Source organism: Dermacentor silvarum, chromosome 3 (assembly GCF_013339745.2).
Source record: "Dermacentor silvarum isolate Dsil-2018 chromosome 3, BIME_Dsil_1.4, whole genome shotgun sequence".
NCBI classification, from domain to species: Eukaryota; Metazoa; Arthropoda; class Arachnida; order Ixodida; family Ixodidae; genus Dermacentor; species Dermacentor silvarum.
The window spans coordinates 164827279-164840423 of NC_051156.1; the positions used below are offsets into that span (position 1 = coordinate 164827279).

At 45.1% G+C, this 13145-nt stretch overlaps 2 long non-coding RNA genes across 2 annotated transcripts in view; one reads left to right on the forward strand and one right to left on the reverse strand.

Moving 5' to 3' along the window:
* The window catches only part of LOC125944060 (uncharacterized), a 27226-nt gene extending 15891 nt beyond the window's left edge, over positions 1-11335 (reverse strand). The window contains exons 1-2 of the long non-coding RNA XR_007466091.1: positions 11058-11335; positions 7168-7230 (exon numbers count right to left, since the gene is read on the reverse strand). This is a non-coding gene — a long non-coding RNA (uncharacterized LOC125944060). The remainder of the gene's footprint in view (positions 1-7167; positions 7231-11057) is intronic.
* On the forward strand, positions 5779-12649 carry LOC125944058 (uncharacterized). The gene is made up of 3 exons (XR_007466089.1): positions 5779-6065; positions 12079-12237; positions 12322-12649. It is a non-coding gene; the product is annotated as an uncharacterized LOC125944058 (long non-coding RNA).
* Positions 12650-13145: the final 496 nt, after the last annotated feature.

Here is a 13145-nt window from a genome sequence, read left to right on the forward strand (position 1 = left end):
CAGTTTTACAGCGTAAGCTGTTATGGGGTCATTCCAATAACCGTTTCGGGTCGCGATGATGCCGCCGCCGGCGGCGTCCGCCTCGTAACTGTTATCGCCGAAAACGCGAAAAAAGTACCCGATTCCCGCCGGGATCGAGCCCGCGCCCGCTGCGTGGGAGCCGGATACTCTACCACTGAGTCACGCAAGCGCTTGCTATCGGGCCTCGGAAAATACCCTGTAAGGCAAAAGCAGGGCAATACAACTCAAGCCTCCGCCAGTATGGTGGTGCCATCTAGGTAAGATGCCTGCGAATGCAGCGTCCGCAGGCGCAGACGACGACGATATGCGATTCATACGAGGCGCGCAATCAACGCGCTCCCCGAGCTGCCGAGCCTCCGCCAGTATGATGGCGCCATCTAGTTAAAGTGCCTGCAAACGCGGCTTACCCGACATGTAAGTTGCAGTTGTAAGGCTTGATCCGGCTCAGCAGACTGCTGTGCAGAGAGTATTACAAGCCGCAGCTCGCCGTCAACGCCGAGCGGACAGTTCAGATCGTTCTCGTCAAAACGAGGCGAACAGACTGCCGCGAAGACCCTGTTGTGCGTGGAACCCAAATTGGAGCTACTCACCACCTTAAGCCCGTTTCACTTGGTGCGATTTTGCAGTCCGTTTTTCGCAGCTGCGATTTCCGCAGATTCGAAATTCGCAATCCCGTTTCACATGGATCTACGGCAGCTGCGTTTTTCGTATACTCGTTAAACATTCTGACTGGCGGATTGGTCGTCTGTTTCCACCGCTACAGTAGCTACCACCACACCTGCGTTTTTTGCAGAAAACTTCAGCACGCCGAACATCGAAGGGTCCGGCACGAAGGGTCCGGCGGCCTATTTTCCGCAGCTGCGAATTCGCACGTGCCTGCGAATTCGCAGACAAAATCGCAGCATGTGAAGCGGGCTTTACGCTGTGACTGTGCTGCGTGTGCCGCGCAGGCCTGTGACATTTCTTACGATCCCGAAGTTGAAATACGCCCCCATCCAGACGTTTTCATACAACGCCGCGAGGTGGCGTGACGCGTCTGAAATTCTTGATCTACTTACGGTTGTTACCGGACCTGATCTCCTGGAACCTAGCCTATAGCAGCTTTGCTGTAAAAAATGAGCGAGCTCGCCTCGCGCCTCGCGCTTACCTCGCGCTCCTGCCACTACTCGCGCATTCGCCGTCTTCTTCTACAGCTGGCTCTGACGTCGCTCATCAGGCCACAGTTCCCATACTGCCGCCTGCGCTCAATGAAGGGCGTTGAGGGAGCGGCGCTGGGGAGGAGTGGAGAAATGTCAACGGTTGCGCGGGAGTACGTTGACGGAAAGGGCAACGGTGGTGCTGGGGAGGAGGCGCGACATGTCAGCAGCAGCGCAGTAGGGGCGTTGTGGCGGTGCTGGTGAGGAGGAGGTAAATGTCATGGGCGGTGTTCGTAGAACGTTCCCGAAACGGCTACAGCACGCTCGCTGCTTCATTCCACATTGATATGGGTCAAACTAGGCTTTCGCCTTGACATTGTTAGAATTTCTAAGCATCTACCGTAATTTTTTTTCGTACACTAGCTGCTCATGTAGCCAATGACCTACTTGGGCAAACTGCAGAATTTGTAGGGCTGCTTTCGAGCCATAGATAATCCCAGCGCCAAAAAGTGCGCTGAAAAGCGATTTCAAGTAAAAATAAAGACGATCACTCGATGAATGAGAACACATCTCGTAGATAACCGGTTTGATATATTTGATGCATGATACGTAAAGAAAGAATATCTCGAAAGTAGCCACGATTTGTCTTGTTTCGTGTGTTGTTGTTGCTTTGTCAATATCAAAGAAAAAGCCAAAATTTTAGCTACAGGTACGTGAAAGCTACTTCAGCGAGCGTTACCCATATGCGGCCATCGGTGCAGATATTGTTCAGCCTGCAGGAATTTGGTAAATTTAGATGCGAAGATGGTTTAACTTTCACATTTCCACGCAACAGTCATTTTAAAGGCATACACGAGGCTATAACGTGTCAGTGACTGACACCTTCAGTAAATAAGACCATGAAAATGGCATTATTTTCTCGAGAATGGGCGCTAAGATCGATGGCTATACCTCTATATGCCTTCTAAGGGCGTAAAGCAGAGTCAAGTGAGCGCTGGGTGTGCATTTCAGCTTTCTCATCTGGACATACTCATAATCACCACTCGCGCCGTAATAGGGGGGGGGGGGGGGGGGGGTATCGCTCGCTGAAATAAAAGGGAGACCTGCGGCCGACCCGTTCTCTCTCAAGTGGTGGAGGTTGCTCTCCGGTACCCGCAGTCCTCTCCTCTATCGAGCTTCCCCTCGAGTACATCCCTGGAGCTCCGCTCGGGTCGCTGCTTGTATCAACTGCCGTCGGCCTTGACGCAAGATCAGCAGCCCAAACACGGTAATTTCTACTATGCCTCCTCCTACGGGGACAACTTCTTGGACCATTATTAGCACTCAGAATGATCCCCGGATGTTCGCTGGTCTCCACGGCGACGATGTTGAGGACTGGTTGTAAAATTACGACGGCCTGAGGGCATTTAATCATTGGTAGGATTCCGCGAAAGCCACTCATGTAGCCTTCTATCTAACCAACGTCGCGAAGACTTAGTTTCTTAAAAATGAACGTGACTTTATTCGTAGATTGAACCTCTCTTAAACAGCAGCTGCGGCAGATCTGTGCCATCCCCACAGTCCGCTCAGAGGTCACGAAGAAGTAGTTTGCCGAGCGTGTTCAGCACACCGGTGAATCCTACACTTCAGATATAGAAGACGTCCTCGCCCTTTGCCGCCGCGTCAACAGCTCGATGACGGAGAATGACCACGTGCGCAATTTACTCAAGCACATTGGGACCGTTGCGTTTAATGCCCTTGTCGTGAAGTACCCCACTACTGTAGCCGATATCATGGCTACGTGCCAGCGCCACGATGAACTTCATCCCATCCGCTTGAAGCCTGACGCGTCTGATCATGGAGCAACAACGACAACGAGCTGTGCGCACTCATTCGTACCATCATTCATGAGGAATTCGTATAAACTTTACCGTGGGCTTTCAACTTTTATGCAGCTTCGTCTGGGGGCAGCCTCCGTAATATCGTGAGTGAAGAATTACCTTCAGTGGCATGCGCACAAGGCCCAGGCTCTCTCCCCTACCAACGCCCGCTTACGCTCAGATTGCTGCGGTGGCATCACCCTTCCCGCATCCACCGCCTCCTGCGGCTGCACCACATGGGTCTCTCATTCCCTCTCAGCAAATGTATCGGGTCAGCCTTATGACAGCACATGATGCCCACTCCGACTGGTCTGCTATTACTGCGGCATCCGTGGCCATATTTCAAAGGTTTTGCCGACGCCATCAACAGCGACGTGGCTTGCAGGACAAGTCAATGTTAAAGTCCCCTACAACCCCAATATGATTGCAGTGCAGGCAGGAAACTCTCATAAGCGCAGACTCAAATTCCTTCAGAAATGTTTTGATAGAAAGACCGGGCGAGCAGTACACAACACAAATGGCTGGCCTTCTTTCAATCTTGATAAATAGCGTTTCTATAGTTCCATTAGTAACAGATGCATAAATGATGACATTTCGCACAATATTCTACCGTGCAATCAAGGCAACTCCACCCCTCCCGCAAGCGAGTTCCGTGGTTGCGATAACAGCCTGGATCCCTGCATACGTACTATTTCATCAGCCTTCAACCATGATTCACTCACAGCAATAATGTCGAAAACAGCATCTAGCCGCGCTATATAAGTGACCAGAGTGTTTAAATTCCTACGCAGACATCGCACATTGTAATACAAAACTAAAAATAATTCTTACATTTCTGTATTTTTAAAGAACTGAGAGATTAAGCATATGGATAAATACAGAGCTCAACTAAACACAAGCACATAGATTTTTTTGTCCCATTTGTGACGCACCACTTTTTTCGTAGAGGATACGAACAGTGAGAGATGTAACCCTAATAATCGTGTCATTGCGGGACGGAGGCAGCGATCTCCATTTACCCTTGTCTTGCGCCAGCTGACAACATGTTACGGCTGCAAATTTATTAATTTTATCAAAACAAATAATTTTATGACGTCCACAACTACGCTTAACACCACACTGGATTTCGCCTCCATTGCTTGCTATATATGAAACTGAGCATCAATGTAGTAAGTATGGTGGAAAAGAGACTAAATATGCTTTGCACTTTGGTATTGCAGTCACGACAGTATAGCACGAGGACATGCAAATTTTTTCCTCTCGCCCAGCAGCTACATGGCACTTGGTAATTACTGCTTTTTGAAGGATATCCAAAGCCCGTGGACAAACATCAGCCATGAGTTGTCCCAATGAGCTGCGATACCAGCCGTTTATTCTCCAGATCGTTTTTTTTCTACAGCCTTTCGCGGTATTTTTTTTTTCTACAGCCTTTCAGTGGTGACCGCCATGTCCATATTTCTTATTCACCTATGCAATAATGTCCGGCATCACCAAAGCAAGCTTTGTAGTTTACCGCTTTTATACTTACATAATCGAACTGACCAGATTCAGCTGAGAAACAAGTGGTAAATGTGAGAACATTTGTGAACAGAACCTAAGGATTGCCGTCAGGGGCCCACGCGCATTCCTTGCAACGAAGTAAGATAAAACTGAGAGGACAAACCATGCCTGAGACGAGCGTTATACAGCCCCACTACAGTGCAAAAAAGTTAATATAGAAATCACCATCATCAACAACATCATCATCAAGCTATTTCCGTCTACTGCAGCACGAATGCAGTCATCTCCATTTACCCCTGTCTTGCGCCAGCTGACAACATGGTACGGCTGCAAATTTCCTAATTTCATCAAAGCACCTAGGCCGGCCACCAACGTTGATGACATCGCCTTAATGTACTGGGAGCTTCTGCAACACCACCGACTCAGCAGAAGAACGTATCCATCACCACACAAGCTGAGCAAAGAGGAAGAAGTCATCCTCCACCGCCTACAGACAAACACCTATGTACACGGAATAATCATGCACAGACTCTATCCTACGCAGTACTCATACACATGCACCCACTGTGACGTCCCAGACACCCTGCAACACATGGTCCAGGATTGCCCACTGCGTGACACATCCCCAGACCCCAGCTCACAAGCTCAACAAGACGACACAAGACAAGAAGAGCACCCCAACTCAGCGCACTTCAATATCACCACTGAAACGTGGGAGGCGAAGCTTTCCTCTGACGACCTGGACGACCAACGCAGTCTTGTCGCCCGGGCCAAGGAGGCAGCCCAAGCCAGAGGGTTCCTGGAATAAGGAATCCTCCCACCTAGGGTGAACCGGGTCCTGACTCGGATTACCGTTTCAGAAAATAAAAGTTTATTTCTCTCTCTCTCTCATCAAAGCACCTAATTTTCTGACGTCCTCGACTACGCTTCAACACCACAGTGTGGATTATTATTACATCTCCATAGAAGAAGATGCAGCGCAATACTTTTTGCGCTTGCACGGCTCTTCTGCACACTCATTTATGAGTCACCTCTCCTAGTCATCCTTAATTGCACACCTCATGTTGATTGGAAGTCGTAGTTGCCTTTGCGTCACTTTGCGGAGCCAGTTGCATCGAAAATTCTAGTTAGCTGCAGTGAAGGTATCAAAGAACAGCCTTCCACATAGCTCGTGTTATTCCGACATAACGCTAGCAGACGAAGAAACCATGCCTGAATGCATAGTATTGCTGTTCATGCACTGTTGAAATTGAATTTCACAGCTGTCTCGGCTGCAGTTTTAATCGTTCAACGGTCCTTCTACTCAGATCCTACGTGCAAAACTATTGTGTGCAGCCGAGAGAAAAACTGCGCGTCTGACAGATTGTTCTGGCTGTCTTTAGGAATATCACTTTGTGAAGTAGATGACGAGGCTGACATAAAGGCTAGGTTATAAGAAACACTAAAATTTGGCCGGAAACATTTGTTCAACTGGGGAAGCGTGCGCATCAACAATGTCCGTATCTAGGACTATTATCTTTGTGGTTTCTATTGTCGCTTTCATGCTAGTGTAAGTATAATCATGCGTATTACTCTGTATGTTTAGTAATGGGGAATGAGCTGGCCTTCTAATTCTGATTCTTTGCAGATATTTCCATTATATTTTGCATTGGATAGCTTTACGTATTTTGTACTGAGAAGGAGTTGCATTCTGTTCATCAGCGTATCTGTAGAGGGTTCCAGGAGATGGTTCTGAGTTAATTTAGCTCTATATATGTGTTACTGTAGGAATAAGTTTTTTCAGATGAAAGAATAAACTTTTATGTACGCTAAAAAATACGAGAATCATGGTAGCGTAAATGCAGCGTCAGGTCTGGCAAAAGTGCAATTACTCCCTTAGAAATTTTTTTAGTGGTGGAGTAGAGGGAGTACAGAGTATTTACAGCCCATACTCTGTTGAGCGCGCAAATGGTCTCTGCATAGACGGCGAGAACTCGGCGATGGCGTCTGGGAGTAAACTAGTTTCACGGCAACGAAGCCATACACCGATACTGTGACACAAAATGTAGGCTAAAATGTCACGGGTATTCGAATGACGAAAGCTACCAAAATTTTATACGAAGAAGGTAGTGTTCCTGGAACCTTATATAGACTCTCGAAGAAAAGTGAATTTTTCGTGAGCTGCACATTGGAGGTTTTAAGACAGCCTTACCAGACAGCGATGTTTTGAAGAAACCGAGCAGCGATGGTGTTTTCGTTCAGGTAATAGTTTTCAATGTGTCATTTGACTTGCAGCTTACCATTAAGCACATCATGACCGGCTGGCCGTAGAGTAACACATGCCAGATGTTTGTGTTTATTACATGCCTGTCTTTTGTTGTGCCACTTACCATGCTCGTCCGACATAGCTACATGGACGCGTCTTCGTGAGCCTCAACGCCACTGATCACTCGCTAGGTTTTTGATTCTGCTTCGATTTATTAGGTGGCGGTGCTTCAGAACGAAGCGCTGATTCTGACAAGCTGTCAAAGTTTTGTTGCCGATGTGGCCCCTTTACGCTTTCCTAACAATACTTCCGCACAAAGAAGAAAGTACGCTGACATTCATGTTGCTGTAGGCTGTGATGCCGCCGAGCATGACTTTACCGGTTGAATGAGTTACTCTGCGCTTACGTGGCCCAGCCAGTTCCCAGCCATCAGGAGCCGTGCACTGCCACTGAACTTGTATCGCAGCTTCTGTTCGCAATAAATGTTTGACAATTGATATAATTTTCACAGATCTATAATTGAGGCACCGCTTTATTTTAGTGAAGCATACATTTTTTTCTAAAATGACGCTGTAGCTGATACTTGTATCGCCGGCGGTGGCGACGCACTAGAGCTGACCAGCCCTGCGCCAGCACGTCCCGAGTGACAACCTTCTACGGCCTGCAGGCAACTGTGACGCCACGGCAAGTTTCCGTCTAGCGTGGATGTACAGCCTACATAAGTTACTTGGAGAACACCACTTACGTGATTTGGGCGTTTCTCTTGTGGCATGTTTAAGTATTTCTATTTGCAGGAGAACTTGATACCGCTTTAGTAGCGCCTCCAAAGTCCACGCTGCACTATTGTAGCTACTCTGATGCATACATAGCAGGGAAACTTTGATCACTGCATGCGTTATTTGCAATCCATTGATTATTTTTGCGAGGCAAGGGTTGTTTATACACTCACTGTGCTTTATCTAAGACGTTCACTGTTTTTGCTATTTGTTATTGAACAAACAGAAATGTTATTCATTATTATATTTGAGGGATCAATTCCCTGAAATGTATCTGGTTTATTTTTTTTTTCTGAAATGAACATTTTATAGGAACTGCTGTTTCGATCTTTAAATGTGGGATGGGGGGGTAACGAACATTTTGCCCTGCAAACTTGGTCCGTTTTGACATTGTTCATGGTTCCTGGCGAGTAATTGACACATCCAACCGCTGCCTTCTTGTAAGAAACACAAGGAAATTGAATCAACCTTTAACTCCCTGCAAGCCTCTGTAATTGCTCGTGGTTGGATATGTTGCTCAGCTGGTATTGGGCAGTCGTTATTCAGTATATCTGTCACTAAAATATGGCCCGAGCTCACTAAAATCTGCCAGTTTTTCAATATGTACGTTTCTTCGTATTCATGTTACATTTTAATGAATTTTGAGTAATCCTTGTGCATTTCTTTGTTTTTTCGCCACCGGCAATGCTTTTTGCAGGATTTTTTAGCTTCGCGCAGCTTCGTCTCTGTATGCAGCTTCGGTCTCTGTCTGTGGTGCAACGTAAGTCAATTTAGTCCCTGCATTAAAAGAATAGTCGCTAAACGCTCCTTTAGAATCAGAGCTGGTTTAGGCACGCATAATACCAGAAAGAAGAAGAAAAATTTTGTAAAGAACTTTTGAGAAGATGACTCAGTTTCATGCTGTCTACCGGGGAGCAAGGACGTCATCCACGGTCAACAAAAGTAACAGCTTTTGCTAAATTTCCAAGAACTTTAGCAGGAATGCAAAAGAAAGCTGCAGTACTAAATGCTGATTCTCCTATTGTCAGCTCTGCGCCCACCACGCTGCACTTCGGTCGAAGTAAATGGCACCCACACAGTTTGTGTGTGCATGGCGCACCAGAACTTCAAACTCATGCTTAATGCCGCAGGCTTCGCGCAAACTACAGAAGAATTGTTATCCGCAATTTTATGCCAGGTCGAAAATGAAGGCTGCATGCGCGGCATCCGTTGTTTGTGTCCAAGCAGCGATGCCCTTCCGTGAATGCTGTAGAGCACTCAATCACTAGATACCGATAATGTTGACAGCGCTACTAGCCAGAACAATGTTTATTCTCAAAACCAGAGCGCTTATATACCACAAGCACCATAGCAGACATAGATCACATGGAAGCACTGAGAAACATGCCCGAATGAATTCTCACTATCGAACCACATTTTTGCCCCCGGGATAACCTAACATAACAACTTGTCACAACTTACGCAGGAAATCTAACTCCTTAGGACGCAATGCTATCGACGGCTTGCTAATGCACAATTCACCAAGTCCGTTGATAAGATCTCTCCAACAATCAACTGGCTGATCTCTTCTTTATATCGACCAACATTGGCGGTCATATGAAAGAAAGCACGGCAACCATATGCATAGGTATGGAGGGCGAGAAACCCATCAGGCGGCATCTTTTTTGTTTTGTATTTGCGGTCTCCCAACCGCTCATTTACGCAGATACTGCTTTGGCCGAAGCATTGTTTCCCACAAGAAAAGGAAATACGATACACCACCAATGCCTGATGCGTAAGTGATCGGTTGAGAGAGCAGAAAAACAAAGCAAAAAAGCTGCTGCCTGATGGGTTCCTCGCCCTCCGTATAAAGGTATGTGGTGGCCGTCCTATTTAATTTGGCAATTTCTGTAAAAAAATATTTCACGTAAATAATCAAACTTAAGCTTTCTTAAGATATGAGGCCAAGTGCTGGGAAAATTTAAAAAAAACAATAAACAATACAAATTATTGGTCTACACATAAAGCGCACATTTTAATCCCATGTGTGGTTTTTAAAGTGTGTATTATTTTTTCAATATTTTTTTATTTGAAAAACTTCATCAAATGTGGGTCTCACGCCAACAGTCATAACTGTAATTTAACTTGATAAAAACACAATGTTTGGTAGCGGTATAGGGGAGGCTTTGGTCTGTGCAATGAACCGAAATTAGTGAGGTCAGATGGATCCTCGAAGCATAGTCATGAACGGAGTGATGAACCATAGTGATGAACCAAAAAATTGTATGCTTCCATTGGGTGTGCCTTGGTGTAAAACGCAGCCATATGAAAACTTGTGGCACGATTTTACTTGTTGAGGTTCATTGCACACCCAATAATGTGAGAAAAGCTTGTGCCAAGTTTCACTAAAAATCTTTGTTATGAAAAACGTTATGAATATGTTTGCGTTTGAAGAAATCGCAAAAAATAGGTTCTGAGAAAATCAACAAATAGATTTCAAAGTGCAGCACTTACATAAGATGATTAGGAGAGTTTAAATCCCCTATATTTGTAGCAAGTTCCGTCTTTGGTCTTGCTCTTGTCTGATTTTGCTCGTGTGGCACTTCGACTTTTTTTTTCTAGCTTGCTTTGCAGAATTGAGGGTATGGTATTACAGGTATTTGCAGTAAGTCTCCAGATCCGTCGCGCACTCCAAGTTCCTTGTTATGATTGCCAGAACACTTTCATTTTGTGCGTCTTTGCGCCCTACTTCCCCATTCTGTGGCTGCCAGTAAGAAAAAGCAAGCGACAGACAGTAAACACATCCACCAAACAATCCGCTGCTCCTCTAGCGCGCCCGAAGCCTTGAGAACGCAAACAACGCGTGCAAAACATTGCACGTCCACCTAGTGAGGCGTTTATTGTTTTTATTGATGAATAAAGCGTCGAAAATGCTCTTATGGCATTATTATATTTTTGTACGTGATACGATTGTTCAATATCCAGCAAAGAACAGCAAACCAGGGCATTTTTTTCTCTTGCACTGAAAACTGGCACTTTCAATTTCGGTTTCGTTGACGCCGATTGGGTTTACATTTTTTTATGTATCTTTTGAAAGAAACTGGGTAGGAAGAAACTCCTTTCAGCAAAATTATGGCGAAAAGATTCATCATCTAACAAGGTGGAAAACAAGAATTTGACATTTTGAAAAAAAATTGCAGCTTTGACTTGGCCTCACACCTTAAGCGGCTATAATTCAACTTGTTATCTTAAATGACAACATTCATTTAGGTCTGTTTTAGGGTGGTCTCATAAAAGCATTTCTGCGTTTTACAAGCATTTCGACAGGGAAATATTAGTTAGTCGCGAGCTAAAGGTTCCTCTTAAGGCCCCTTGTCAGCCCTAATCGAAATTTTTATTTACACACTGTAAGTTGTATGGAGCCATCTAGGGAGCTTCTTATCACAAGAATATTTAAAATATGTTCATTTTAAATGAGATGGAAGGAATTTAAATGCCACGTTTCCATGCTGCTAGGAGGCGCGCTTCGCTGCCAACTTACACACTCTCGCTTTTTTCCTCGACTACCATTTGCCAAGTGCCTTTTCTCACATGCATTCTCCTATAGCGTATGCAAGAGACTGCGTACACACGAGCCCCGCCTCCTTTTTCATGTTACTGTTGCACGGCGTACTTCTAGTGGCGCTACTCAACCTTCTGCATTGAATTATTCCCCGTCGTTACATGTCACAACACAGCCATTTGTACGTGTAACAATAACTCCCTGTGGCTGGCCGCGCAGCTGCCTCGAGAGGAAGGCCTCGCGGAATTCTGTTTGAAATGTCAGCTTTTCGGTGCAGCCGTTTGATCATTTGCGGACATGACTAGCATCTGTACCCGCCTCTACGCTGGGCACCTGTACGTGTCGCGTTTGTCTGTTTGCAATGCCGCACCTGCTAAGAGGCCCACGCGCCTTCCGCTCCGTGGTTTAACGCTGTTCTTAAGATTCAAGGTTGAATTTAATTTGTGCAATGGAAAACGAAAGAGAGCAAAATTCAGGGCGTGAAGGATATAACGGCATAATTCATGAATAAATAGATATTGAAATCATAAAGCAATAATATATAGTCGAACAAATCGCCGCTATCGAAATGCGTTAACACCCGTGTACTTAGATTTTAGTATATTTTAAAGAACTCCAGGTTGTCAAAATTATACCTGAGTCCCTTACTAAGGCGTCACTCATAAGCAGATCGTGGTTTTCTAACGTAAAACCGCATGATAAATATTTTTTTCAAACGTCAGATCTCTGGAAAATTGTCGCAACACTTTATCATCATCATTATGAGCCTGTTTTTATGTCCACTGCAGGACGAAGGCCTCTCCCTCCGATCTCGAATTATCCCTGTCTTGCGCTAGCTGATTCTAACTTGCGCCGTCACAGTACTTCACCATGAACTTCTGATCTCTTTTGACACTTAGTCACAACACTTCGATAGTATCAAAAAAGAACAGACGTTCATGGAGAAAATTTGCGCCACCTTTTAGAAATGCTTTATTGTCTTTTAAAATGTCGTTCACAGGCAGGAGACAAAAGAAAGAATTGTGATTTCGAGTCACAGCAGTACAGCCTGGGATAGGAAACTGCATGGTCCACACGGGAATTCTGAGATTGAAACCCGTCGACGAAGCACCATACCAGCTCCTTATGGACTGCTAGTCAATTATTTTGGACCTTGAGAGTAAGTGATCCCAGCTGTTGATATGTTCTCTGCCGAAATCATACTTCATTCCATTTCATATATTAACTAAATTTCCTCTTGCAGGAACCCTACCGTGGTGGCGCATTTAACACCGAGGGGACGTTTGTGGCGCATTCTGTACTGCCTGTATTTATGCTTCCCTCCGGTTTATTAGGTTTCTTTCTGCAGGGCTCTTATTCTGCTGGCTCCCACCTCGGATGGGACTTTGTGGTTTGCTACAACGTGAAAATGCACATATTGAGTACGCGGCATGCATTAAACCTCTGTGACGCGTAACACTACTGCTGCTGTGTCGAAGTTAAATAAATCTACTTACATGAGTTCTTTCTAAAAGCTGTGTGTGTAACTTTATCCCGGCAGCAAATGTTCCCATCACTGCAATCTACGTCGCACTGTTTCAATAGGATTCGAGACGTACTTTTCACTTCGTTGTTTTTCGTTTTCTGTTCAACATGCCTTTATTTGAAAGTGTGCTTTTGTGTATTACAAATATGTAACAAGACAAACCGAAACAGCATACCGCAGCTGTTTATAGGTTATACTCGTATAAGTAGTCGATACATATATACTGAAATTTATTTAGAGGCGCCGATTTGAAAACTCAAAATTTATTTTGAGCAGATGTCTTTAGTTTAGTCATAGATGTTGAAATTTGCTGGATGAAACACATCGTTTCTTCATAAAATGAAGCATGCCTCTAATTCACACCTCTCCTTTAATTATCACAAGTTTACGTAACACTCTCCTTGGAAGAAAATTCTGCTAGGATGATGAAGGGAAATTATCATTAGAGCAAAATAAGTACTTCGCGCTACCAGCCTTCAACTGCCGCCGTCTCCTTGAGCGTTTGCGCTCCGTTTTCTGAGAAACCCGATAATAAAGTGTGC